The sequence below is a fragment of the Podarcis gaigeae genome, assembly GCF_964106915.1.
Source record: "Podarcis gaigeae genome assembly, chromosome: 9".
Taxonomy (NCBI): domain Eukaryota; kingdom Metazoa; phylum Chordata; class Lepidosauria; order Squamata; family Lacertidae; genus Podarcis; species Podarcis gaigeae.
Window position 1 is genome coordinate 78849373 of NC_139685.1, and position 26995 is coordinate 78876367.

Below are 26995 nucleotides of genomic sequence, written 5' to 3' on the forward strand. Positions count from 1 at the left end.
GACGTCTAGGCCATATGAAGAGGGAATGCAGATATCCCAGGGCCAAGACAGAGCAGCGCAGCGAAAGCTCATCGCGTGGAAAAGGCCGAGGCAAAGGCAAAGGTCCGGTGTCCAGGACAACGCAGCACAAGGCAATGGTCTCACGCTTCACTCCAAAGGTTGCAGAGGTCCAGAAGACGTCTAGATCTTTCTTCGTTGTTGATTCGGCTGCAACGCATCACATGTGCAACGATAAGCGACTGTTCGTGTCTTTTACACCGCAGGAAGGTGCGATTCACCAGGCGGATGACCACACAATCCCCAGTAAAGGCTACGGAACTGTTGTTCTTCACAGTTTGGACTTATCGATACAGGATGTGCTTTATGTGCCAGATGCCAAGCATAATCTGCTCAGCGTTGGACAGCTGAATGAGCGGAAAATTGACGTTTCCTTTAAGAACAAAAGGTGCATCATCACAAAGAAAAATGATTATGTATTGCATGCTGAATATGTTGATCGTTTGTATGTTTTGTATTTTGATGATGTTGTGCAGGATGACACTTGTTGCATTGCAGGTTCTAACAAAAGTTTGCATGCAGAATGTATTCACGATTTTCATCGAAAATTTGGTCATTTGCATTTTGAGGCAGTATCTAAAATGCCTGCCTTGGTTGAAGGTATGACTATTAAACCCTGCAGGTACCACATGAAGTGCAAGGCATGCGCAGCAAACAAAGTGAAAATGGCTGCGAAAGGTAAGGTGTCTAGTAGGCAAGCTACAGAACCATACCAGGTTGTTCATGCTGATTTGGTTGGACCACTAGCGCCCTCTTTGGGTGGAAACAGGTACTTCATGGTTCTCATTGATGCATTTTCCAGGTATATTTATGTGTACAATCTCAAGCAGAAATCAGAGGCTTTTCCAAGGTTCAAGGAATTCTGTGCTTGGTTGGGAAATGTGCATGGTAAGAAGGTAAAGACTCTTTTCAGTGATCGCGGGGGAGAATTCACTTCTCAGCAGTTTGAAGCTTTTCTGACTGAGAAAGGAATTCAACACGATTTGTCTAGTCCTCGCTCGCCATGGCAGAATGGACTTGCGGAACGAGCAAATCAGACATTGCTTCAAGGGTTAAAAACCTTGCTGCATGATGCCAATCTTCCAGAGAGTTATTGGGCCGAAGCTCTCTCATGTTTCACTTACAGTTATAATCGCAGGTTATCTTCAGCGATTGGTTGTACCCCCTATGAGAAGATGTTTGGCAAGAAGCCATACATCAAACACATGAAAATTTTTGGTTCTGACATGTGGGTTCACTCACCACAAAACTCCAAGTTAGACAAGCGTGGATTGCATGGTATCTTTCTAGGTTATCAGAAAGGGTCTTACAGAATAATGATGACTGACTCTAAGGCAATTAAGCTCACAAGAAGTGTTGAGTACAATGCCAAGTGGGGGGAGAATGTGGGAATTTTCCAATGTTATCCTGATGACAGTGATGAGACTGAGGATAGTCAAAAGCAACCGCAACAACCCACACCCACTGATGAAGGTTCTGACTCTGAGTCTGAAACTGAATCGGGTGATTCAGAGGATTTCAAGAGTGCGAAAGCCTCTATGCGACCCTCTGAAAGCTCTGATCAAGAATTAGAGGAACCATTGTTCACAATAGGTCACTTTTCTCCTAAGAAGGAAGAGGAGAGTATTGAAGACTTAAGACTAATTCGTAGGTCACAGAGAGCCACAAAAGGCAGACCTCCAAAGAGATTTGCTGATGAGTTTGCTAAGATAGCAGTAACAGCTGTTAAAAGCTCCAAGAAGGTGTTTGAACCTTCAAGTTTCCAAGAAATCCAGGATTTGGATTCAAAGGAAGCTGAGCCATGGTTAAATGCCATGAAGGCTGAGCTTGATTCCTTGGAAAGGAACAAAACATGGGACCTTGTTCCAGTAGTTCCAGGAATGAAACTGCTTGGAAGCAAATGGGTCTTCAAAGCGAAGACAGATCAAAATGGCAAGATAGTCAGACACAAAGCCAGATTGGTAGCCAGAGGTTTTGCACAGGTACCAGGTGAAGACTATCACGAGACCTACTCACCCACCGTGAGGTATGAGAGCATTAGGCTTATGCTCAAGCTAGCTGCAGAAGAGAATCTACACATTAGTCACCATGATGTGAATACAGCTTTTCTGTACGGATCTCTAGATGAATCACTTTATATGCTTCCACCTGATGGCGTACAGGTAAAACAGGGATTTGTTTGTGCTCTGAAGAAGTCCCTTTATGGTCTCAAACAAAGTGCACGGTGTTGGCACACAAAACTCACTGAAGTATTGTTTTCTCTAGGTTTTAAGCAAGGGAAAGCTGATCCATGTGTATTTGTCAAAGAGGAGGGGCAAAAGAAACTGTATTGTTTGTTTTATGTTGATGATCTTTTATTCTTTTGGAAGGATGTCACAATGTACAATAATGCCCTAGCTCAATTGAAAGAGCACTTTGACATGAAGGATCTTGGTGAGGTAAACAACTACCTATCTCTGGAAATAGAGAGAGATCAAGATGGTAACATTCTAGTACACCAGTCACGTAAAATTGCTGATGTGTTAAGCAAACTAAACCTGATGGATGCTAACCCTGTAGACACACCGATGACAACAGGTTATCAGGTAGATGACACTGGAGAAGCATTTTCTGATACTACACTGTACAGAAGTGTGCTAGGCAAGCTAAACTTCATTGCCAGATGTTCAAGACCTGACATTGCTGTTAGCTGTAATTTGCTAAGCAGACAAGTCAACAATCCTACTGTTAAGGATTGGAAAGCTCTGAAACGCATAGCGCGGTATTTGAAAGGCACTATGCATTACAGACTGAGATTTAACAATCAGAAGTCTGGTGGTCTTGAGATATTTGCAGATGCAAGTTTTGGAAGTGACACTACAGACAGGAAAAGTACGTCTGGAGTTTGCTATAAGTACAATCAGGGTCTATTTGATTGGTCATGCAAGAAGCAAACAACAGTTAGCTTAAGTACTTGTGAAGCTGAACTGAATGCACTGTCTTATTCACTTAAGGATTGTGAATGGTTGTTACAATTGTGCAAAGACATAAAAATTCCTGTCAAATGTCCAATCCAGGTTTACCAGGACAACAAAGCATGTTTGGCTTTGCTGAATTCTGAAGGTTGTAAGCAAAGCACGAAGCACTTGCAATTGAAGTTGCAACATGCTAGGGAACGTATTCAAAAGGGACTCGTAACGGTGTCCTATATGCCAGGTAATGAAATTCCTGCTGATGTATTGTCCAAGATTGTATCAAGGGATCAACACTGTACCTATGTGCAGAAGTTGGGTTTGTACTGATATTGTACGAACACGCTGCCCAGTGATGTTCACAGAAAGGGGGAGGATGTTGGTTTCTGCTTCCTTCACTGAGCAGCGAAGTGCTTGTCACAAGACAATGTTTACATTCCACAGTCAAGTGCTGTTGGGTTTTCTCACGGGAAAGGAGACTGGATGTGACGTACACTGGTTTCCTGTTTTTCACTGTTCTTTGCAGTTCAGTGTGATTCTCTCCGTGCTTTAGAGGAGAGAGGATGCCTTTCTCTGCTCCGGCAGAGGGAAGATGTTTTTCTGTAAATTACCAGCTTTGAAGTGTAAATAAAGTAATATAGAGCATGTTGGCACGTACTTTTCATCATTCCGCTGTGCACTGGACACTGCTTATCTCCAACATCGGGGGGGGGGGGGCTAGCTGGGCCTGACCTCCCCTCCGTTCCCTCACTCTCCAACAGAGGCGTGGTCAGCCCTGACTCATCTTCTCTCCCTGCTGGAGGAGACGCTGGCCCTGATACATGGGACTCTTCCCCCCCACTACGCTCTGGTGGGGGAACTGGTCCTGATCTCCCGCTGCTGCTTTGGGAGTCCCCGCTGGCCCCTTGCTTCTGGTGCGTCCCCCCTGGGACCCCCCTTGCCCTGGCCATCGGTGCCCCCCTCTGGGAATCTTCTGATTCGCTGGAGAAGCTCATGGAATCTCTCGGGCCACTGTCATACTCCCCTACGCTGCCCTCCGATTCTTCCCCTTCGCTCTCCATTTCCTCTCTCCCCTGTGCCTCTGCTCCTGAGCCCCTGACAGTATGTAACCTGAAGCGTATGTAACCCGAAGTACCACTGTATAGCTTATTCTCCGAGAACCATCCCAGTTTCTACACATGAAATGTGCCCTCTGGAACTCTCCTCTACTTGACTGAGCATTTGACTGCTTGCAGGATATTTTCAAGACCCACCTTATTTCTACGATTGCATTATCTTGATTGTCACTTGCTTTGTACGGTTTTTAATATTGGGTTTTCATGTTGCAACCCACCCTGGGTTTGTTACTCGCTACTCACTCAGTGCCTCCAGCTGACCTCATGTCTGGGCCTCTGTTATGTACTGAGCTGAATCCCAGTCTGATTGGTCCACAGGAGCCACCCAATCCAGCTCCAGGTGGAAGTGAATCAGCGACCTGATTGGCTTGCAGGAGCAGCCAATCAGGCTTCTGGAGGAGGTGAATCCGCAACCTGATTGGCCTACAGGAGCAGCCCGGAATTAGCCAATCATGCGGGGCCCATCGTGTAAATAATGTATATATAGCGAGACGTTTTGGGGAAAGATTCATTCATTGCTACCATGAGCTGAATAAAGAGCATGAAATTCACACTCGACTCCGAGTATATTTCAGCTTCCCTCCTCTTTGGAAGAAGAATCCTGAGGCTGTTTGGTGGGCTGCTTTTGAGCTTGGCTTCCTTGCCTCCTGCTCCCTTCTCAAGATGCCTTCGCAATCCCTCTACTATGCAAGTAACTGCAGGAGGGGGCATCTACAGATCCTACTCCAACCCACAAACAAACTGGATAATTACACATTAACCTGAGGCCTTTGCATGAAGAGCAAGTGCCCTCTCTCATGTTTTAGTTTTATGTCAGGGGTTTGTACGCAGGTGCCTAGCTGTTCCAAAAATTCCTACATTACAGCCCTGGCCCTAAACCTGGGTAGCTAATTTCTGGCACTACAGAGGTTGCTGGACCTCAACTCCCAATGCAGAACTCCCGAAAGCAAAACCGCCATCATTGCAAGAGAGCTGCGATGTTTTCACATCGATATTGCAGCACTTCAAGAAACTCAAAGAGCAGGTGAGGGACAACTGAAGGAAGAAAAAGAAGGCTAGAGTTTCTTCTGTAAAAGATCTACCTGAACAAGAATGTTGAATACATGGAGTAGGCTTTGCTATCAAAAATGATCTTGTGAAGCTCTTGTCAGAAGTCCCTATTGGCACTGATGAGCGACTTTCAGCCCTTCAAATAAAACTTGTCAAAAACCAACAGGCTACTATTTTTAGGGTGAAGCACATGGAAATAGTAGTAGTAGTAGTAGTAGTAGTAATAATAATAATAATAATAATAATAATAATAATAATAATAATTGGCAGCCTCTTTAAGCAGGCTCTGGGGCTGTGAGCTAGTTTGCACTCTCATCTGTCTGATTTTGTGATGATGCAGTTGTGTTGCTATTTATTGCACCCTGCCTTGGGCCAAGTGTGTGTGTGCGCGTCCCCACCACAACCAAGTAAACAAACTGAAACCTAAATAAACAAATGCATCACAGAGATGATATCACTTCTATTCCACAAGCACTGTTCCAAGAACACAAAATACCAGGACTCCGAAAGGAAGGTCAGGCGGTCAAGCATTTCCAGATCGGAATAGATTCCTTTCCTCTGTCCACACATTGGAAGATTTCTTTCTCTCTCTTTTTCCTTTTTGGAAGCCTGCTTACTACTTGAGTGATTCATGCCTGCTTTTCCCCAGCCTGCCCTCTTGCCGCTGCCACAGGACGCCCGACCTTCCGATGCCCTCGGCGAGGAGATACCCACTTCGCTTCCTGCGCACTGTGTGACCTCACAGGTCCATTCCATTTGCCTCCCAAGTCTGCAGGTTCCAAGGATGTCAGGAGAAGAAATATTTCCCTCCCTGCGAGGGAGGAGAGCAAAGCAAAACCCATTTGCCGTCTTAAATGGGGGGATAATTGGTCAAAGGCGAGCCCAGAGAGAACCAAGCAGTTGAGCGGTGATACCTCTATCCCAGCTCCCTGCCGTTGGCAGCGAGACCACCGGCGCTCGGGAAAATGGGGAGAATTTATGGCAAAGTGGGAAGGAGTTTGTTTTGAGATAGTTTAATGGTAATATTGAGGAAGAATTTACAAGCGTTTGCTGCTACCGAGTGGAAAAATACATTGTCCACAAAGCCAGCGGTGTTTGCCAAATGTAATGATTCACTCCTGACTCATAAATAATAGGTCCCTAATGACCAGAGGCTATAAGGGAGCTCGTCTCTTGCCAAATATTTATTAGAAAATAGAGCTAAATCATTAGCTGGGAGCTCTCTTACTGGAAAGCCGAAACCACATCGCTTTACGAAAGGTCATAAGCTATTTCCACAAGAATTTAGACAAAACATTATTGCGTTTTAAAACTTTCATCTTTAGCACCAAAGAAAGGGGGAGAGAGGGAGAACAGTTCATTTGTTCTTCGGAGTGTGCGACAGCTCGAATTTGTTCTGAATGCTTTTCCCCTCCAAGAATCCAAACAGAGACGGCAACAAGTTTCAAAGCATCTTCAGAAAATTGCAATTCATCATCTATGTCTTGGTTGGATGGTGAAGAGTAGAGGGAACATTTATCAAAGGGCCGCCACACCTCACATGGAGACAAGGACAGCATGTGGAACAGAGGTTTCTGGAGTGCGCATGGACAACACTGGCTATTTTTAAAGTTGTCCCACACTTGTAAAAACACTTTGCTGATTTGGGGTCAGATAGAGCCCTAATATGCCATAGTTAAAAGCAAGAACATAAGGAGACCAATGGCCCATCTAATCACACAGGGGCCAAACAGATGCCTGTGAGAAATCAGAAAGCAGGATTTGATCACAACACCTCCATCGTTCTGCCCGGACACTGAGGTCTAGCGCCGAGGGCCTTCTGGTGGTTCCCTCACTGCAAGAAGCCAAGTTTCAGGGAACCAGGCAGAGGGCCTTCTGGGTAGTGGCACCCGCCTTGTGGAACGCCCTCCCACCAGATGTCAAAGAGAAGAACAACTACCAAACTTTTAGAAGACATCTGAAGGCAGCCCTCTTTAGGGAAGCTTTTAATGTTTAATAGGTTATTGTATTTTGGTGTTCTGTTGGAAGCCACCCAGAGTGGCTGGGGAAACCCAGCCAGATGGGCGGGGATAAATTATTATTATTATTATTATTATTATTATTATTATTATTATTATTATGTACCAGCAATTCTCCCCTCCAGCAGTTTCCAGCAACAGGGAATCGGAATTGTTACGGAAAAATCTAGGTGTGAGGCTACTCAGCCACCCAGCTGGTTGGGCAGAATAAAGGAAGGAGTCCAGCCACCAACCGGAGCAAATAGCTGTAGACCAAAGTTTATTGCGCAACAGATTCAAAGAGGAATTTTGAACCCCGAGGATGGGGTGACAAGGACTTTTAAAACTTTCCCACCATATCCCAGAATACAGTTCGTACAGCATCATTGCTACATCACTGACAGGTCAGAAAAGGGGAAGAGTTAACCTTGGCAAACATGTCCAGACAAGTCCTTGGTACAAGATTAGCATAAGCAGACATGTCAGGGCAAGACCCAGGTATGAGATGAGCACAGGCAAACACCTCTGAAGTCCCACCACCCAAAAGTACAATAGAAATTCCTTTGCCTGTCTGGACCCCTTGGCAAGTCTGGTGATGGGATTAGGCTTCCCTTGGAGAACAATGAGCCCAGCAATTGTCACCTCTGGGCATTTCCTGGAGTGTACACATGTCTTCAAGCTTGGGGAGGCGGCAGGGAAAAGAGTCCTTTTTCCGAGGGCAAAATGGTGTTGGAATGGAGGAACTTGGCAAAGGTGTTGATTTCATATGATTCATAAAGCTATGTCTATTCCCTGAGCTGTCAAGTCGAAAGGATACATTCAGGCATAATATTTGTAACTGTTAACAAACTTAAAGATGTAACACCCCCCCCCCCATAATTTCTGTAACAGGAATCATTTCTACTTCTTCCAGAGCTAGCATCCATCAAGAGCCCTCCTCTTCTCTGTGAATTTGTCCAATCCTCTTTTCAAGCCACCCAAGCTGATGGCCACCCCTGGCTCCTGTGGCAGGGAGTTCCATAGGTTAACTATGCGCTGCGTGGAGACAGACTTCCTTTTCTGTGTCCAGAATATGCATAACAATTTAGGGGCTTCTTTTGGAAACTTCAGGAAGTCTCACAAACCATGCGGAAGATAGAATCATAGAATCATAGAGTTGGAAGAGACCACAAGGGCCATCGAGTCCAACCCCCTGCCAAGCAGGAAACACCATCAGAGCACTCCTGACATATGGTTGTCAAGCCTCTGCTTAAAGACCTCCAAAGAAGGAGACTCCACCACACTCCTTGGCAGCAAATTCCACTGTCGAACAGCTCTTACTGTCAGGAGGTTCTTCCTTAAGATGTGGTCCTTTGGCCAGCTGAAGCCATTGTTTGTTTTCTCATCAAGTCTTGCGTGGGGATGCCATGGGACTGGAAAGAAGATATTCCATTATTTCCCAATGTTAAGGCAGGGTCCTCTTTAGCTGGAGTGTTAGTCTTCTGTTTGCTCTGCCCCATCCAATTCCATCCCTCCATCCCCACCCCCCCGGTCAGCCCTGATGCTTCCAGGTGCCATGAGAAAGCTGCAGAGATAGCGCAGGATAGTGCGCACCCCAGAAATGATCTCTTTCAGCTTCTGCCTTCTAGAAGAAGGTACAGGGTTATAAAGACTAGGACTAGCCGCCTGAGAAACAGTTTCTATCCAAATGCTATTTTGGTTTTAAATGCAGTGTAAGGTAGTCTCTCCTGCCAACCTAGCAGTTTGAAAGCACATCAAAGTGCAAGTAGATAAATAGGTACCATTCCAGCGGGAGGTAAATTGTTGCTATCAAAGGGTTAAAGGGTAGCAGAAACGCTCTAATCACTGAGCAGCTGGAGGTCATTAGGCTTCCAGGAACATGAGTTTGTATAAATAGTCTCCTGTGTGTTTGTTCTTCCCTCTTCTCCCCTTTTTGGGCGTGTTTGCTGAGATGTGTGGTTCTTCGCCAGGGTTGTTTTTGTTTTTGTAAATAAACCTTATCTTTGAGTTACAAACCGCATGCTCCAAGACTCCTCTTTGAAAAGATACTGCCTCTCCTGCCCTTCTTCAACTGCTGTGCGAAATACTCTGCTGTAGTGGGACTTGTGACGATGGAAGCGCACTGGGCATTTACATTAAACTAATTAAAGTTTAATGGGACAGGTTATGGTGTTTGTACGTCAAGAAGGAGCTAAGGAGTGCAGTTCAGAGTGATTTATGAAAGGACTGGAGCGAAGACAGAAGCGGTTGCCGACAACGAAAGCCTTCAAAGCAGCTTGAGTCCTGCAACGTGCCTAGAAAAGTTTTAAACAGGCACTGCGCAGTTTGTACGCGCTGGAAGACATCTTATTCTTCAAGGAGCCACCTCAGCAGCTGGGAGACGGTCTACAGGTGTGTGAGTATCGTTCCTAAGCCCCAGGGAGGATGGCAGAGTCCCAGGAAAGTTTTTCTGTCCCGTTTACGCGACTCAATGGGAAAAATTGGCAAGATTGGAAGGCTAGAGTGAGGGTTTGGTTGCAAGCAAAAGAGTTGTGGAGTTGCACTGAAGCACCGCCTTTACAGGCAGCTGCAGACGCGTCTGCAGAAGACAAAGCAACAGCAGCAGCTTCACAGAAACGTGACAGGAAAGCCCAAGGTCTACTAGTTTTGGCAGTGGGACCAGAGCAAATGCCTTACGTTTCTGAGTTAAAGAACACGCATGAGGTCTGGACGGTTCTGCAGCGGCTAAATTCCAGAAACACTGCGGGGGCCAAGATCCATGCTACAAGATGTTTGTTTGATTTACGTCTCCAACCGGGAGCGTGTGTGAAAGAACATATTGCCAAAATGGTGTCTGCTTTTAATCAACTAAGACAGCTGGGCATTCCTTTCTCTATGGAGCAGCAGTCATACATATTGTTGTCTTCTCTTGATAAAAGCTATGAGACTCTAGCTCTAACTTTGGAAGCTATGCCTTCAACTGAATTAACCCTTGAATACATTTCATCTCGGCTTGCAGATGAACAGGATAAAAGGCAAAGAGAAAGAGGTTTGTCTTTAAAGGGGAGTTATGCTGTGCCTAAGAGTGTTGATGCTGAGTTTGAGCACACAGTAAATGCTTTTGCAGCTAGACACTGTTTTCGCTGTGGTTCCCCTTCCCATTTAATTAGGAATTGCACACGTGAACCTGGTCAAGACAGCACCAAGGCCGTTACCCCTAGTTACCAGACAAGGAGTTCCAGGGGACGTCGAAGAAGAGGAGGAGGTCGTGGCTACTCCCACAGCACACAGCACATGGCTTCAGTAATGGCGTTGATGCAAGGGCGTGGCCAAGGCAGCAATCTACGCTGGTTGATCGACAGTGGTGCATCTCACCACCTGGTGGCGCCATCTAGTGTCCGTTTGCAGAATTGCAGACATTTGCAAACCCTTAAAGTTGTGACAATGGCAGATTCAACTAAACGTTCCTTAGAGACCGTAGGCACAGTGTTCCTGAATTGTTTGCAAACAGACATTGATGCCTACGTGCTAAAGGGATTGAAGGGTGTATTTTGTCTGTGTCAGAACTTGATAGAAATGGGTTTAAAACTGTGTTTGAAAATGGGGTTTGCACTATTTCAAAGAATAACGTATCTCTTTTGCAGGTGGAATGCAGAGATGGGTTATATTATTTTGAGACAAGTCCAGATGAAGTTGAACAGGTTCATGCTGGTTGTGTGAACTCACCTACCCATAATTCTTGTGTCCATTTATGGCACCGCCGTCTGGGACATATTAATTTTCAGTATGTTAAAAGGCAACCTGAATTATCAGAAGGGTGCAAAATGAACAAATGTACTAAGTATTTGGATTGTACTGCATGCAAAAGGGCGAAGGTTCATAGATGCAGCTATCCCAGTTCAGATAGGAAATCTGACAAAGTATTCCAACTTGTGCATATGGACCTATGTGGCCCAATGCCTGTTGCTAGCATGGGAGGTTCGAGGTATGCACTGTGTCTCTCGGATGACAAAACAAAGGTTACATGGTTTTTTCCTCTCAAAACAAAAGCAGATGCTGCAGAAACAGTTAAAAATTGGGTTCATGCAGTAGAACTTGAATTCGGTTTTAGAGTACTTGCTTTTCAGACAGACAGAGGGTCAGAATTTACCGGGTCTGTGTTGCAGAATTTCTTTAAGAAAAAGGGAATTAAGCATCGTCTGTCTACACCTTATTCCCCCCAAGAAGGAGGCGTGGCCGAACGTAAAAACAGGGTTCTGCAAGAGTTGGCAAACTCTATGTTGTTTGATGCTAAACTCCCTCAAAGTTACTGGGCGGAAGCTTGGCAGGCGGCTACTCATATTCTGAATCGAGTATATAATTCTGTAATTGGCACTACCCCATATTTTTCTTTATATGGGAAGAAGCCCAAAATTAATTACTTTCGGGTGTTTGGATGTCCAGCCTATGTACTTATCCCAAAAGCGTTAAGGAAAAAGGGAGGTCCAAGGGCTAGGAAACTCATCTTTTGTGGGTACGAACCACACGCCAAATCTTGGAGGTTCGTGAACCCAAATGGGGATACTACAAGAGTGGTCCTCAGTAGGAGCGCTGAATTTTGTGAGCAATCTGGATGGACTCACTTACATGCTAACCCTGACATTTTGAGAGATGATTTAGGCATTTATGCTGAGAATGAAAGTCCAGAGAGTAGTGAGCCAGAAGAGGATGGTGCACATGGTTCAGATGCAGATTCTGACCAGGCACAAGGTTCTTCTCCTAAGGTAGAAAAGCCAGAATCTAGGAGTGTTCCAACATCGCCAGTCAGTAGGCCTAGCAGACAGCAAAAGCGAAGCAGGTTGCCTGCAACACCAAGCCCAAGGGAGGTATCTAAACGGAGGTCTTTATCCCTAGAGGCACATCCAGGTATAAAGTCTGAGACAGATTCTGACAGCCAACGGTCAGAGGGGGCACAAGAGGAACAATTGCGCAGGTCAAATCGTGCCACAAAGGGCAAGCCACCAGAGCGGTTTAAGGTGACAAGTGTATACGTAAATATGGCACAGTGTGAGCCAGATAGCTATATGGAGGTACAACAGCTTCCAAGCTCAGAAGCCGTTAAGTGGCAGGAAGCAATGGAAAAAGAGATGGCTTCAATGAAGTCTCTCGGTGTGTTTACAAGTACAGAGCTTCCAAAAGGGCAACAAGCTGTAGGTGTCGATGGGTATATCGTTTAAAGCCCACAACTACTGAGGAGGTGCAATATAAAGCCCGACTAGTTGCAAAAGGGTTTTCGCAGCGCAAAGGTGTTCACTATTCTCAAATCTATGCACCTACTTCAAGATCGGAGTCATTAAGAATGCTTTTAGCCTCTTCAGCTAAGAAGGGAAATAAGCTGTTTCATTTTGATGTCAATGTGGCTTATTTAAACGCAGACTTACAGGAGGAAGTCTATATGACACCACCACCGGGTTTTGAAGGAGACAAGCCAAACCAGGTCTGGCGCCTACACAAATCCATTTATGGGTTGAAACAGTCCGCCCGTAATTGGAATTCCTGCTTAAACGATGCTCTAGAGAGCATGGGGTTCAGAAAGAGCGCAGCAGATGCGTGTCTTTATCTAAAAGGCTCGGGATGTGAACAAGAAGCAGTCTTGATATTTGTTGACGATTTATTATACAGTGGAAAGGATGATAAACTTGCACAACAATTTGCCACAAAGCTTGGAGAAAGGTTTCAGATAAAATCACTAGGCAATGTATCTGTTTATCTAGGAGTTAAAATTCAGCAAGATGAAAATGGGAACTATTGGCTCAGCCAAGAAGCTAAGATCCAGCAGTTGCTGGAAAGGTTTAAAATGGACAACTGTGCTGGTGTTAAAACCCCAATGGAGCTAAGTTACATAAAGGATGCTCAAGCCGAGCAACAGACAGAGTTCAGTAATCCTGGGGTTTACCAGTCAGCGATAGGCAGTCTACTCCACATTGCACAGTGGACTCGGCCCAATATAACATATGCTGTCAACATGCTGTGTAGACAAGCTGAAAAACCATCAATGCATGCTTGGCAAGGAGTAAAAAGAGTTTTAAGGTATCTCCAAACTACCAAAAGGTTTCGCTTAAAATTATCAGCAGAGGGCAGCACACAACTTGAATGTTGGGCCGACAGCAGTTGGGCAGATGCTGGACCAGATAGAAAATCAGTGTCAGGAATGGCGATAAAATTTGGAAATGCACTAATTGGTTGGAGATCAAGAAAGCAATCACTTATAGCTTTAAGTTCAACTGAATCTGAGTTCAATGCATTATCAGATGTATGTAGAGAACTGGAATTTTATAAGCAACTGGTACAAGAATTGTTTGGAGAATGTTCCCTACCTATCAGAGTGTGGGAAGACAATCAACCTTGTATTAAACTAGCTAAATCAGGTCAATTCAAGGCACACACAAAACACTTGGATATCCGTTATCAAAATGTATGCCAAAGTGTAAAACAAGGTTTAATTGAACTAAAGTATTGTCCAAGCCAAGAAAACCTTGCAGACGGTTTTACGAAAGCTTTGAGTCCGCAATCTCATAAATGTTTCTGTTCAGGTTTAAATTTGAATTAAGGTTGGTACAGCTCAGTGTTACGAGCGAGAGGGGGTGTTGCTATCAAAGGGTTAAAGGGTAGCAGAAACGCTCTAATCACTGAGCAGCTGGAGGTCATTAGGCTTCCAGGAACATGAGTTTGTATAAATAGTCTCCTGTGTGTTTGTTCTTCCCTCTTCTCCCCTTTTTGGGCGTGTTTGCTGAGATGTGTGGTTCTTCGCCAGGGTTGTTTTTGTTTTTGTAAATAAACCTTATCTTTGAGTTACAAGCCGCATGCTCCAAGACTCCTCTTTGAAAAGATACTGCCTCTCCTGCCCTTCTTCAACTGCTGTGCGAAATACTCTGCTGTAGTGGGACTTGTGACGATGGAAGCGCACTGGGCATTTACATTAAACTGATTAAAGTTTAATGGGACATAAATGGCGTTTCCGTGCGCTGCTCTGGTTCGCCAGAAGCGGCTTAGTCCTGCTAGCCACATGACCCGGAAGCTGTAGGCCGGCTCACTCGGCCAATAAAGTGAGATGAGCACCGCAACCCCAGAGTCGGCCACGACTGGACCTAATGGTCAGGGGTCCGTTTACCTTTTAAGGTTGTCTCTATGGGAGTATATTGTATTTAATTATGGGGTATCAGAGTTTTTGGGGGACTAACCAGGCTGGGATAGCTGGGATAGCAGGCGTGATGGTTTTTGGATGTCTGATGTAGATTTTTTCATTTTCATTGTTCTGTATGAGACAATAACAATAAAGATTATTGCATTGTATAAGCAACCTCTTCTCTGGTTACCCTGGAATACTGCATCCTCTGAGAAGTACAAGTGGCTGGCACCATTCTTCTCCTTATGAAGACACTTGTGAACTCTGGGAAGAAGACTCACTCTTCCCCTCTTTGCAGAGCAAGAACGGGAAAGCTGCAACTCTCTGGAAAGTTACAATAGTGGTGATGGGAGAAGCAGTTCCCAAACTTTTTCAGGCCCCTATCTCCTTGCTTCCATATACACACCCCCAGGCCCCCCTCCCCATAAAAAAGCATTACTCAGAATAGAGGTTTGTACGACCCACCAAGGAAGACAGTAACATGATAAAGCTCAAAACAGTAACAATTAATTGCACGCTTGTTCAAAATAATAATAATAATAATAATAATAATAATAATAATAATAATAATAATAATTACTACAATAAAACATAATAGGGAAAGGGAGGAACCCCAAACCCAGTTAATAAAAATACAGCTTAAAATACAGCTTCATTTTAGTAATAGCTCATAAATCAAGACCAAAAAGGGTGGAAACATCAGATATTCACCCGAGCCAGCTATCCATGCTGGTCTGACATGGGCCAGCAAAAAAGCCGAGGGAAAATTTATATACAAAAATCCCATATAAGGGGTCAGAGTGAGTCCAAGCTGAAGGCCAGGTGGAATATCTCCGTCTTGCAGGTCCTGCGGAAAGATGTTAGATCCCTCAGGGCCCCAGTCTCTTATGGCAGAGAGTTCCACCAAGTTGAGGCCAGTGCTGAAAAGGCCCTGGCCCTAGTTGAGACCAATCTAACCTCCTTGAGGCTTGGGGCCTCCAAAGTGTTATTTGTGGACAGTAAGGTCCTCCGTGGGGCATACCAGGAGAGGCGGTCCCATAGGTAAGAGGGTCCTAGGCTGCATAGGGCTTTAAAGGTCAAAACCAGCACCTTCAACCTGACCTTGTGAGGTCAAACCGTTGGCAGGTTGTAGTCCCTGCTGCGGCTGCAGAGACCGATGCGAGAGAGACATGTTTTGTTGCAGCCGGGGAAGACGAAGGCGTCCGGTTGCGCTGCTGCAGATGCAACATGGAGTTTCTTCTCTCTGCCCTAAGGCAAATTTTGAAGAAGCCGGGAGCAATGGAGAAAGCAGCTCTCGAAAGCCGCCAGAGAGGGGCTTGCAAAAGGGGAGCGAGGGGAAATGTTTTCAATTATGGGGGCTGTGGTTTTCACCAAGAAGGCTTCTCTCTGGTGGATAGTCTGCGCCTGCCGGTTGCCAGACTGGGGGCAGGCAGCTCCCCTCCAGTGGTTTGGAGGGAGAGAGAGAGCTACTCTGGAAAGAGCAGTGAGATGCATGTGGAGAAAACATTCCGGTTTCTCCCGAGCATCTTTCGTCCCTGCTGGTTTGTGGTTGCGAGATAAATGGAAGTTTATTCTGGGATCGAAAATGACCTCACCCGCTCCAGAGCCGAGGCTTTGGGGAGCATGCGCCCTCCTGCACGGCGCAGGAACAGAAGTTGATGTGCTGAACTCCCCCAGGGGCCTTTAAAAATCAGCAGAGAATGCCCAGACCTGAGGGTTGGAAGCATAACAAAGCGAAGGGCCCAGTCTCGGGAGCCTGCGCTGGGAATACCCCCCAATTGTAAAATAGGATACGGCTATTAGCTGACATGTGGAAAACTCCAGATGCTGGCCTGCGTCTCTCGCCAGATCCATGTTGATTAGGAGCAAGAAAACAGCTTCTTTCCTTTCAGGAATAATCGCAGGGGTTGTTAAGATCCTTGTAAAGCTCGCCTGCGGAGAAGGCCTTCCACCTTTGAAGTGGATGGGGAGGTCAAACAGATCTTTTTGAAAAACAAAATAAAAACGAAATAATAAAAACCCGAAACCAGAACGGGGCCCAGGTGCACACCACCTTCCTTCCAGAGCCTGGGCAAGGAAAGGAAGTGAGGAACAAAGCGTGAGGAACAAAAGGAGGGCATCATTAACGTTTTCGCCGGAGAGTCCAGATCTGTTTTCCAGAACCAGCTTTCGGAGGCTTGTTATCTCAAGCTTGTCAGGAAAGGTTCCCTGAGATGACAGTCAGCGTCTACTCAGAACACAGGTTTCCAGGGTGTTCCAGCCCCACACACCCTTGTTGGCTTTCTTGGGTCATTCACAAGTCACCGGGTGTCACCGGGGAGCATGTCAACACCCCTGGCTGCTGTTTACATCATCCCTAATCCCAGGACTAGACGAGTGATCCGTGCATCAGTTTTGAACTTGCCAGGAGATGTTGAATCCCTTTCATCTCTCCGTCGCTCGCAGATTAGCACCCGGCCCCTGATTCCAGCACCATCGGAGCTTGCTGGTTGGAGGACAAAACTGCAGGTGTGGAATCATAGATTAGAATGGAAGGATTGTAGCGTTGGAAGGGCCTCAAAGGCGATCTAAATTCAGCCCACATGCACACAAACGCCAATTCATAAATCCCGTTTTCCAGCATCCAAACTCTGCTTGACCTTTCCCCTATAATGAAGTCCACTGCCTTCCAAGATGGGTCACCATTCAACAATTTGCCCCATCAGGCAGCGCTTCCTAATATTTAGTCCAAATCCCATTTCTTGTGAACAGGACTCTCCCTTCAGGAGCAACAGGAAACAAAGCTCTTCCTTTGTCCACATGGCAACAAACATTGGAAGGTGAGCAATGAACCTGTCCTGAACCTGCCCCTTCTCTGGGCTAAAGGCTCCCTAACTCCTTTGATGTGTCCTTATAGCAGGACTTGGTCTCTTCCAAGTCCTTCACCTGCTTCCTGGCATGTTCCAAGTACTGTAAGAACATGAGAAGAGTCCTCTGGATCAGGCCAATGGCCCACCTAGTCTAACATCCTGTGCTCACAGTGGCCAACCAGATTCTATGAGGAACCCACAGGCAGGATTCGAGCACAAGAGCACTTTCTTTCAAGACCACATAACACCGGTCTTGAAAAATCTACATTGGCTCCCAATACGTTTCCAGGCACAATTCAAAGTGTTGGTGCTGACCTTGAAAGCCCTAAACGGCCTCGGTCCAGTATACCTGAAGGAGTGTCTCCACCCCCATCGCTCAGCCCGGACACTGAGGTCCAGCGCCGAGGGCCTTCTGGCGGTTCCCTCATGGCGAGAAGCCAAGTTACAGGGAACCATGCAGAGGGCCTTCTCGGTAGTGGCACCCTCCCTGTGGAACGCCCTCCCACCGGATGTCAAAGAGAAGAAAACTACCAGACTTTTAGAAGACATCTGAAGGCAGTCCTGTTTAGGGAAGCTTTTAATGTTTATCAGACCACTGTATTTTAATACTTTGTTGGAAGCCGCCCAGGGTGGCTGGGGAGACCCAGCCTGATGGGCGGGGTATAAATAATAAATTATTATTATTATTATTATTATTATTATTATTATTATTATTATTATTATTATTTATTTCTCCTCTCCTGTGGTTTCCAGTAAGTGTTATTCAGGAGCATTACTGTCACCAACTGTGGAGGGCAGAGCATAGAAATCCTGGCTAGCAGGTATCAATAGTCCTCTCTGCCATCTCTGTCTCCTGGGGGAGTGAGTTCCATAGTTTGTGCTGTGTGAATAGTTTTGTCTGTGCTGAGTCTTCCAACAGTCAGTTCAGCATGGGGCACAAGTGTTGCAAGCCAAACCCCTCTTGATCTGTGCAAAAAGGTAACCTGGCAGGGCCAATCTTGTGCCACCAACAAACTGCTCCACTTTCTTCACCCGAACACCTTGCTATCAAGAGAAACCAGTGGATTCTGCCTCACAAAACTCCAGCCCTCCAGTCTGCCTGCATTTCTGCCGGACTCTCCGACTGACTCCTCCCCAGGTGCCATTTGCCTGACATTTTCTTTCACCGCTGCACCCAGCCATGCCCAAAATGCATTTGGGAGAGGAAGGGCTTCCAGCTTAGAGATTGTGGCTTCCTGGCTAGTTTGAGCCTTGGCCTCCCTTCCTTTCTCTGTATTCCGGCAATTCAGGGCCAATGAACTACAGTAAAAGGTAAAGGGACCCCTGACCATTAGGTCCTGTTGTGGCCGACTCTGGGGTTGCAGTGCTCATCTTGCTTTACTGGCTAAGGGAGCCAGCGTACAGCTTCTGGGTCATGTGGCCAGCAGGACTAAGACGCTTCTGGCGAACCAGAGCAGTGCATGGAAACACCATTTACCTTCCCGCCGGAGTGGTACCTATTTATCTACTTGCACTTTGACATGCTTTCGAACTGCTAGGTTGGCAGGAGCAGGGACCGAGCAACGGGAGCTCACCCCGTCGCAGGGATTTGAACCGCCGACCTTCTGATCAGGAAGTCCTAGGCTCAGTGGTTTAACCCACAGTGTCACCTGTGTCCCTATGAGCCACGGTAGCAGCAGCCAAAAGGGCTTGTCGTTCCGGCCCCCAGGTGGCCCACAAAACCGGCAGCTTGACTTCTGGTAGTCCCAGAGAAAACACGGAGTACAGAGAGGGAGAGAGGGAGAGGAAAAACTCTGGTCGGAATAACTCTGGAAGAAGAGGGAGGCAACAGATTCTCCTGGAACAAGGAGGGAGCCCCCAAGTCCGGCGCTGGAAGACTTTTTATAGAACACAGCCGGGCCAAGATAAGCTACCCGAGTTATATTTGTGCAGCATATTTCAAGTAATAAGACACCCAAGAGTGTATTATAACATGTTGGGATAACCCTGTGCTCCCTGCGGTCGTGAGATGGAGCGGGAGAAGAGGCCGCCGATGAAACAGCATCTCAGACGTCAGCAAGGTCGAGAGAGAGAGAGCCTTTCTGTCCCGGCAGGTCCCGATGGCTCCCTTTGGGATCCTCGACGTCTGACAGGGTTTGAGCAACAGGAGTCGCTCCTGCGACGGAGGAAGAGATGTCTCAGTCTCAAAGTGGCGGCTGTTTTGGTTGGGAATGGGTGTCCTGCAGCCCTGAGCGTGCTCCTTAATGCGCCGCCGAACTTCCAGGCGTCTTTGTAACACGACTCCGAGAGCTCTGCGAGTTTATTTATCTTTTTGAGAAATGTTGATCTTTTTTTAGCGTGCCCAATCCATGGTGCAAGAAGTCAAATGGATATTTTAAGATCCAGCTGTTGGGACCGGGTTCCTCATAGCTCCGGTTTCCACATCAGAACTGCGAGAAATGTAGCTTTGGTAGGAGAATTCAGGCTAGGGGTGAGGCAGCAGCTTCCGATCTTCCTCCTTCAAGACCTGCTTGGAGTGAAGGAGGAGGTCCACCAGTTCAATCTCCAGTGGCATCTCAGGCCGGGCCAGGAAAGACAATGCCCAAAACTCTGGAGAGCCACTTCCAGTCAGTGTAAAGCAGAGGTCATAGGATCATAGAATGGAAGAGATGGAAGGGACACCAAGAGTCATCTAGTTGCAGGAATGGTATTCTGTGTCCAGGGCAGCTGTCTTCCAGCTCCTTCTGGTACGCAAGCTGAGACCCTCCCTGCCCGCAGATTGTCTGGCCAGAGTGGTGCATGCTCTAGTTATCTCCCGTTTGGACTACTGCAATGCACTCTACGTGGGGCTACCTTTGAAGGTGACTTGGAAACTGCAACTAATCCAGAATGTAGCAGCTAGACTGGTGACTGGGAGTGGCCGCCGAGACCATATAACACCGGTCCTGAGAGATCTGCATTGGCTCCCAGTACGTTTCTGAGCACAATTCAAAGTGCTGGTGCTGACTCTGAAACAACAACAAAATTTCTAGAAAAAGAGGTGCCAGAGTTCACCATGAACACGTCCCTCGTTGTCTTAGAATGGCAACAGTACCCGCCTGAGAGGGACTCGAGTTCCTGTGAGTTCCCTCTCAGAAAAGCCCGGTTTTAGTAGATCTCTCTCTCTCTCTCTCTCTCTCTCTCTCTCTCTCTCTCTCTCTCACACACACACACACATGGTATTAATTCTAAGTATTTAATTGATTTTAATGCTTTTTTCCTTCCATGTTTTGTTGTTGTTGTTTAGTCGTTTAGTCGTGTCCGCCTCTTCGTGACCCCCTGGACCAGAGCACGCCAGGCACTCCTGTCTTCCACTGCCTCCTGCAGTTTGGTCCCCCAGTTTGCCCCCCAGGCACGTTTTGACCTGACGTTCCCCCAAAGGCAGGAAGGAGGAGGCCAGGTCAGGGCCAGGGGTCTGCTGGGACAGAGGCCAGGAGGCAGGGACCGCCTCTGGCGAATCGGGGCCCGGGGAGCACATGCATGCCTGGCTTTGGGGTGGGGTTGCCTCCTGCCCGCCATGCTAGAGTGCACAAGCATCTCACGCCCGTCTCCTCTGTCAGTCAGACGTCTGTTTAAGAGCCGCTGGGTTTGCACATCAAATGCCTGGCGTGTTCAGGAAGAGAAATGTAATCCCCGCAATTTCTTTGAGAAATTACGGACCCTGACATTTTACACCTGTAATTATGATAAAAGCTCCCGGCGGAAGGCTGCCAAGGTTGCTGCGAAATAAATCACCGCCACCCCTCTCTCGGAGGAATTCCGAGAGCGGCCTGTGGCCATAAATTAGCACGGTGGGGAGAGAGAGGAGGGTCTCTCCAGGCACGGAGGCGGCTGGGGCTGCCTCCTCTGCGGCGATGGTGGAAGAAGAAGATTCCAAAGAGATTCCAAAGACTTGGAAGAGACCTTGAGGGTCATCCAGTCCAACCGCTTGCAATGCAGGAATACGCTGCTGTCCCATATGGGGATCAAACCTGCAACCTTGGCGTTATCAGTACCAGGCTCTCACCAACTGAGCTAGCCTGAAGGAGCGTCTCCACCCCCATCGTTCTGCCCGGACACTGAGATCCAGCTCCGAGGGCCTTCTGGCGGTTCCCTCCCTGCGAGAAGTGAGGTCACAGGGAACTAGGCAGAGGGCCTTCCCAGTGGTGGCACCCACCCTGTGGAATGCCCTCCCATCAGACGTCAAGGAAATAAACAACTAACAGACTTTTAGAAGGCAGTTTTGTTTAGGGAAGTTTTTAATGTTTGATGTTTTATTCTGTTTTTTATCTGTTGGGACCCGCCCAGAGTGGCTGGGGAAACCGAATGGGCGGGGTATAAATAATAATTATTATTATTATTATTATTATTATTATTATTATTATTATTATTAGGGCCCTTGTATTTATGGGACTGCCTCTCCTGGTCTGCCCCGCAGAGGACCTTAAGGTCCATGAATAACCATAGTTTAGAGGTTCCGGGCCCTAAGGAAGCCAGGGCCTTCTCAGTGATGGCTCCAACCTGGTGCAATGCTCTGTCCCATGAGACCAGGGCCCTACAGGATTTAACCACTTCCGCAGGGCCTGTAAGACAGAGCTATTCCACCTGGCCTTTAATTTGAATTCAGCCTGATTTTTTATTGCCCTTCTCTTTCCTCCCCTTATATGAAGATCACCCGCTCTGGGACCCCACAGCTAATTCTCCCCTGGCCTCCTCGCTGGCCCAAGTAGGACCAATTCAGCCAGCTAGCCCAGGGGACTAGCTAATGTTTATTGGATGGATTTTCCCCAAATTGATTTTTGAACTTTGAATTTTATTGTTATTCATGCTTTTATACTGCATTTTATGCTGCTTCTATGTTGTATTACAATTAAGTGTTTTAAATTTGTTGTTAGCCGCCCAGAGCCCAGTTTTCTGAACCAGGAAGGGCAGGGTATAAATAAAAACTTTTGTATGTATGTATGTATGTATGTATGTATGTATGTATTAAGTACAAAATCACCTTGCCCCATAGATGCCCCCTTTACCTGCCCCTGGTGCCACCTAACACTCATTCCACATCTCTCAGTCTTCTAGTGTGGCAGCATCTGCCCTTTGGAACTGCTTGCCTCTTGACGTCAGGCAGGTACCTTTGCTGAGCTCTTGTCGGTGCTTGCTAAAGACATTCTTGTTCAGGCAAGTCCAGCTGGAGAGTCAATGCGAGTTTCCCTCTGTTCTTAGTCTTTTGCTGGTTTAGCTTTTAGAAAGTTTCAGATTGTCGTTGTTCATCGTCCTTATTGATAATTTCATTGCTTTGTCTTCTATTTGTAAATGGCTCTGAGGTTCTTTTTTTACGTTCAGGTGGTTCATAAATTTTATGGGGCAGGGTGTGTGGAAATAAATTAGAATGAGCATCCAGGCCCACAGCCAAAGAGATGGAGGTGTCCTCTGGGTATCTGGCTGAGAAGAACTGCAGAACTTTGGTCCCTGGAGCAAGGTTCCTAACCTCTGGCTCATCCAAATTGTTTCTCTGGCTAGCAGTATCAAAAGGCACTGAGGAGTCCAGAAGACTCACAAGCTCACACTCTTCCTGTCTCTCCTCCCAACATAAGCCCCTCACATGGTTCACCAAAGCAGCCTCAAGGTCAAATTCTGATGGAAAGGGATCTAGAAACTGAGAGCTGGGAGAGGGACGCGGGGAGTTAGGCTAGATCAGGGACGGCCAGCTTCCAAGAGACTGTGATCTACTCAAACAATTAAAAAGTGATCTACCCTTTCTGGGGTTCAGGTTGTAGCAGTTGAGCTTTTTTTTTTTTAGGGAGGAACGTTCTATTTTTAAACGGGTGATTGATCAGGGCAAAGGAATAGATGAAAAAAGTTGCTCATCAATAATAATAATAATATTTTATTATTTTTGCCCCTGCCCATCTGGCTGTGTTTCCCCAGTCACTCTGGGCGGCTTCCAACAGAATATTAAAATACAATCTATTAAACATTAAAAGCTTCCCTAAACAGGGTTGCCTTCAGATGTCTTCTAAAAGTCTGGGAGTTGTTTATTTCCTTGACATCTTATGGGAGGGTGTTCCACAGGGCGGGTGCCACCACCGAGAAGGCCCTCTGCCTGGTTCCCTGTAGTTTCACTTCTCGCAGGGAGGGAACCGCCAGAAGCCCCTCGGAGCTGGACCTCAGTGTCCGGGCAGAACGATGGAGGTGGAGATGCTCCATTAGGTATACTGGACCGAGGCCATTTAGGGCTTTAAAGGTCAGCACCAACACTTTGAATTGTGCCCGGAAATGTACTGGGAGCCAGTGTAGGTCTTTCAAGACCGGTGTTATATGGTCTCAGCAGCCGCTCCCAGTCACCAATCTTGCTGCCGCATTCTGGTTTAGTTGTGGTTTCCGGGTCACCTTCAAAGGTAGCCCCACGTAGAGCGCATGGCAGTAGTCCAAGCGGGAGATAACCAGAGCATGCACCACAGTCCGTGGGCAGGGAGGGTCTCATACTGCGTACCAGATGGAGCTGGGAGACAGCAGCCCTGGACACAGAATTGACCTGTGCCTCCATGGACAACTGAGTTCAAAATGACTCCCAGGCTGCGCACCTGGTCCTTCAGGGCCACAGTGACCCCATTCAGGACCAGGGAGTCCTCCACACCTGCCCGCCTCCTGTCCCCCAAAAACAGTCCCTGTCTTGTCAGGATTCAACCTCAATTAACAGATCACTAATGAAGCAGTCAGCGATCTGGAGGACGGACGAGGAGGCGGGGCTGATTGGAGGGGCCAGCCATCGCCCGCAATCTACCTAAACCAGTAGGAATCGACCAGTAGATCGCGATCAACCTGTTGGACATCCCTGGACTAGATGATTCTTAGGGATCCTTCAAACTCTGTTTATTTATTTATTTATTTATTGCATTTATATTTCACCTTTTCCTCCAATGAGCTCAAGGTGGAATACAACAACCCTGTGAGGTAGGTTGGGCTGAGAGGCAATGACTGGCCCAAGGTCACCCAGGGAGTTTCATGGCTGAGTGGGGATTCGAACCCTGGTCTCCCAGGTCCTAATCCTAGTCCAACACTCCAACCACTAGACCATGCTGCCTCTACCATTTCTATGATTCTGTATGCCATTTGTCCTGATGCATTTAACCTTCAACAAGCCATGGTGGCTCTCAAAATGGGGGCCCCCTGCGGAAGTCTCCCCTGGAGTCTCTCCCCACATCTGCTGTTCAGAAGGGGAAGGAAAGGCCAAGGATTCACAAACCGGGCCATTCTTGAAAATTTTGCACATGTTTTTGGAATCACCAGAATGATAAAGCTGGGTGCGAAACTACTACAGGCCTGTCAGTTCCTTGGCAGAAGTTCTGAGCTGTGTACTAGTTTTAAATAAACTGGCTACAAGATCCCCCCCCCCCCACCCACCCAAAAGTGAATTATTTGACTTTTATCTCATGGATTAAGAACCAAAAAAATCGACAGGAAATGTAACACACACACCCTGAGCTGTGTAACATTAGAGTGTTCAATTTTATTAAAAGATTGTTCACTTCAATGGCCTTTAAAATCTATTTTTTTCAGGAAAAGGGATGGCTGTTAGAGTGAATGTGGTCCCTAAAACCACCTTCTTGTTACAGAATATCCCTTTTACAGTTTTGAAAAAATGTGTGAGGGGTTGGTGCAGTGGAAAATGATTAATAACTTTATATGGGGGGGGGAGAGAGAGAGAAGGCTCAGATTAGCTCTGATGTGCTCCACAGACATAGGAAAGAGGAAGGAATTGGAGTACCAGACCTTCAGTTTTAAACTCCAAGCTAATTTACTCGTCCAGTTGCTGAAAGAGCTGGATGGAATTGCTTCAAATGGTACAGCAACATGGTTCATCATGAAGCCATTAGTCCGCACTCATTCAGGGCTTTGTCAAGGTCAGATTCTGCAGCGAGAAATTGCCTGTGGGGGGCCTCTAGGCACTCTATTTGAAATGTGGGATGTGGAACACAAGAGTTATCAAGTACAACATTCCTAGAGCGAACATGTTTACACATGGGGAGGAATGTTTGTCCAGCCAGCAGGTCAACTTCCTGTTTCCTTCTGGGCTGGGACAGGCTTCCTCTGCATGTGACTAGAGGTGGGCGTGGCCTCACCTGTGCAGGTAATGACAACAGCACAGGGCAGGGCAGCCATCTGTAACTACTTTCATTGAAAAAGCAACATCTGCTTAGCCAAAGATGCTCTCTTGGCCTCCAGACAAGAGAGGACAAAGGGACTGTCTCCTTATGAGATAGTTTCTAGGTATATGTTACTTTTCTAAGCTAAGTCGGCCTTCTGGGATCCGACTGTGAACAGAATGATGTGTGAGTAAACCTATTTATACTTTTATAGAAGATTGTGTCGTGTCTTATCTTTTATGAGGGAATAAGGGGAAAATACCAGAACAGTTATTATACAGGCTTTAGCAAGCCTGAGCAAACGCATCCGCTGTGAGTTTAAAAAGGGGAATGTTACTCTGCTAAATTGTGAACTTGTTAACACAAGTTGGAAAAGGATATTATCAAAACCTCTCCTGCAACCCTGAACATTCCCACATGAAATACTGAGTCTAGCTCTACTTGACTCACCTCAAAAAGGATGTTGTTGAGTTGGAGATGGTTCGGAAAAGGAATGGAGCAATGGCCCCTTTCAGGGAAAGTTGCAATTTTTAGGACATCTATGCTAAGAGAAAAGATGAGCAAGAGTTGACATGAAAGAAGCTTAGGAAATTATGCATGGAGCAGAGAAAGTGGGAAGAGAAAAGCTTTCCTCCATCTCTCACTCCAACCAAAATCTTTAATATGGTCATAGATCAGCATAAGGCAAAAGCACCTCCATACATAAATAAAATACCCTAGATAGGCAGTAACACTGGAACTCTTGGGCATTGAAGGAAGCTGGAAGAATTGGGACAGACCAAAGCAACTCCTTCTTCAGGCAGTGCAGAGTTAAACTATGGAACACATGCCCACAAGAGGCACTGAGGTCGACCAACCCAGATGGCTTTAAAAGGGGATTGGACAGATTCTTGGAGGAGCAGAGAGTTATCAGTGCGGTGGCTCTGCTCTGCCTCCACAGATTGAGGCAACAATGCCTCCAAATACCTGTTTCTGCAAACCAAAAGAGGAGAATGGGCTCTTGTGCTCAAATTCTGCTTGCGGGCTTCCCATTGTAATAAACGAAAATCTTCCCTTATTCCCTTATGGGGGACACAAGAGCCCTTGTAGAGTCCTTTGTAGGTTCTCCATCGGAATAAGGGGAAAATACTAGAACAGTTATTATAGAGGCTTCAGTGAGCCTGAGCAAATGCATCCGCTGAGTTTAAAAAGGGGAATGTTACTCTGCTAAATTGTGAACTTCTTAACACAAGTTGGAAAAGCTATAATCAAACAATATATATATCCTCCCCTGCATCGCTGAATATTCCCACAAAATATTCAACAACTGATGGGCCTGGTCAAGCCTGACCCTTGCTGATGTCCACTTTCCAGTTTTGTCCTTTATTAACCTCTCAGCCAGCAGTGCAAAGGCTTTGGGTCCCAGGCCTCATTCTGGAGAGACTCTTTGAATGCTATTTAATTTGTCCCCCTCCATCCCTCCCCACCACTTCCCTAAATCCCCACATGAGAAATGGCAATTTGATCCATACTTACATTGGAAATTTTATTTGCTCAATGTTGTGCTGAATGATTTGTTCTTTCACTGCTCCTGACTGCCAGACGGGTCTCTTTTCTGTACGTAATATTTTGTAAGGCTCCCGATGACTTTCACTGAACAACCTGTTTCCCCCTTTCCCTGTGTTTCTGTTCTTGAAAATTCTCAGTTGAAA

At 46.6% G+C, this 26995-nt stretch overlaps 3 long non-coding RNA genes across 3 annotated transcripts in view; 1 reads left to right on the forward strand and 2 right to left on the reverse strand.

Moving 5' to 3' along the window:
* The window catches only part of LOC310853044, a 182502-nt gene extending 174575 nt beyond the window's left edge, over positions 1-7927 (reverse strand). Inside the window, exon 1 of the long non-coding RNA XR_014568521.1 lies at positions 7598-7927. This is a non-coding gene — a long non-coding RNA (uncharacterized lncRNA). The remainder of the gene's footprint in view (positions 1-7597) is intronic.
* LOC310853040 overlaps positions 1-26415 on the reverse strand; it is a 484331-nt gene extending 457916 nt beyond the window's left edge. Inside the window, exon 1 of the long non-coding RNA XR_014568517.1 lies at positions 26378-26415. This is a non-coding gene — a long non-coding RNA (uncharacterized lncRNA). The remainder of the gene's footprint in view (positions 1-26377) is intronic.
* On the forward strand, positions 14509-22277 carry LOC310853042. The gene is made up of 3 exons (XR_014568519.1): positions 14509-14764; positions 16760-16822; positions 22237-22277. It is a non-coding gene; the product is annotated as an uncharacterized lncRNA (long non-coding RNA).
* Positions 26416-26995: the final 580 nt, after the last annotated feature.